Below are 2,209 nucleotides of genomic sequence, written 5' to 3' on the forward strand. Positions count from 1 at the left end.
TATATATATATATATATTTTTTTTTTTTTTTTTTTTTTTTTTTTTTTTTTTTTTTTTTTTACATTTTCCATAATTTCTTTTTCCCGCGAAAACTGTGAAATCAGTAGTCTGGCAGGTTGTTAGTTCGGGTCGTCAAGTGTTGACATCCACCAACGCTTCTATCCCCGTCCTATATATAGCCATACCCGTCCTATATACTGTACAGCCGTCTTACTGGTCTTGATTCGGTTTAACGTTGCGGAGGCTAGGACGGTGCCCTTTACAGAGGACTATGTTGAGTGGAATTTAATAAACCATGCCCTTGGTCCAACTCGCTGGCAGGAGGTTTTGAACTGTCGTCACCTCGAGCTCTGCCGCAAATAGCGACGCTCTAACCCGCTCGGCCAGCGGGTTAGAGCGTCTTCTCAAACTGGAATACTGGCATCAGCCAGAAATAAATCTTTCAAGTGTGACGATTTCGTCAAAGTTCTTTGGTTAGGGAAGGAGGAGGAGGAGGAGGAGGAGTAGGGGGTGCTACGGAGATGAATGGAATCGCCCGGCGCAACCAGAATAAAAGGGAAAAGTGCCACTCGGTGTTACCTCCGTCTTTTCCGTTACCACAGTAACTACAGTTTACTGTTCCCTTCTATAGTATTGTGTTTCGTTTCTCACTTCTACTCTTCTTGACTGTCTTGATGTAGATTAGTCACTCAAGTTCCATTACTTATTTTCATCTGTAGGAAGCATGTAATATTATTTTACGAGGGTGAAATAAACGGAGATGAAAGTTTCTTTCTTTTCCTCCCGAATATTACACTTGGCTTGTCAATTTACACCAAGGGACTCCTAACAAGAATCCTCAATTTACTCACTAAGCCACTTCGCACCGACGTCACGACTTTCTCAGTCCAATGATCTTTACTCTTACATCTAAGTGCCTCCCCTAATGGCGTGAGTTTACTCCCATGAACCAAAAAAAAAATTCTACTCCACCCTTTCTCATATCAAAAAGACTATTACAAACGGCTTAAGCAATATTGCTTACTCGATCAATCACGATAACTATGCATGACTGGCTTAGTTTACATAGTGTTGGATCAACATAATACAGCAATAAAATCTGGTCCCAAGCGATTGTTTATAAACTTTAGACGAGGAGCGAGATTATGCAACTCCTTTGTTGGTATTGTTTATCAAACATCCACTCATAAAATGAAATTCTCGCCACCTACCCTTTTATCTACCATCTTGTCTACCTTTATCTACCAGCCTCTTACACCTGGTACGGAAGGAGTCATCGTTTCAGAAAAAAATAATAACATCAAGACGATATAAACACACACACTCACACACACACACACACACACACACACACACACACACACACACACACACACACACACACACACACACACACACACACACACACACATATATATATATATATATATATATATATATGTGTGTGTGTGTGTGTGTGTGTATGTGTGTGTGTGTATTCACCTCGGATCTGCTGCAGTCTCTGTCGAGACAGCCAGACACCACCCTACGGCAGTGAGCTCAGAGCTCCTTATTAGCCGATCTCTGGGTAGGTCTGAGACCACTCACACACCACACACCGGGACAGCAAGGTCACAACTCCTTGACTAACGTCCCGTACCTACTCGCTGCTAGGTGAACAGGGGCTACACGTGAAAGGAGACAAACCCAACTTATCTCCGCCCGACCGGGGAATCGAACCCCGGTTCTCTGGCTTGTGAGGCCAGTGCTTTACCAATCCGCCACCGAGCCGTGTGTGTGTGTGTGTGTGTGTGTGTGTGTGTGTGTGTGTGTGTGTGTGTGAGTGTGTGTGTGTGTGTGTGTGTGTGTGTGTGTATGTATGTATATATATATAAATATATATATATATATATATATTTATATATATATATATATATATATATGTGTGTGTGTGTGTGTGTGTGTGTGTGTGTGTGTGTGTGTGTGTGTGTGTGTGTGTGTGTGTGTGTGTGTGTGTGCGTGCGTGTGTGTGTATATATATATATATATATATATATATATATATATATATATATATATATATATATATATATCCACAGATCACAAGATAGCACATCACTTCACCTCCCCAGCTACGGAAACCCCGAACCACGTCTGGACCATCAAGGCGCCGCAATGACGTCACATCCGATGCTCCAAGTCGTAGGACGCTGGTCACGAGGTCCTGCTG

Source organism: Oratosquilla oratoria, chromosome 16, assembly GCF_046742065.1.
Source record: "Oratosquilla oratoria isolate Oo_2021 chromosome 16, ASM4674206v1, whole genome shotgun sequence".
NCBI classification, from domain to species: Eukaryota; Metazoa; Arthropoda; class Malacostraca; order Stomatopoda; family Squillidae; genus Oratosquilla; species Oratosquilla oratoria.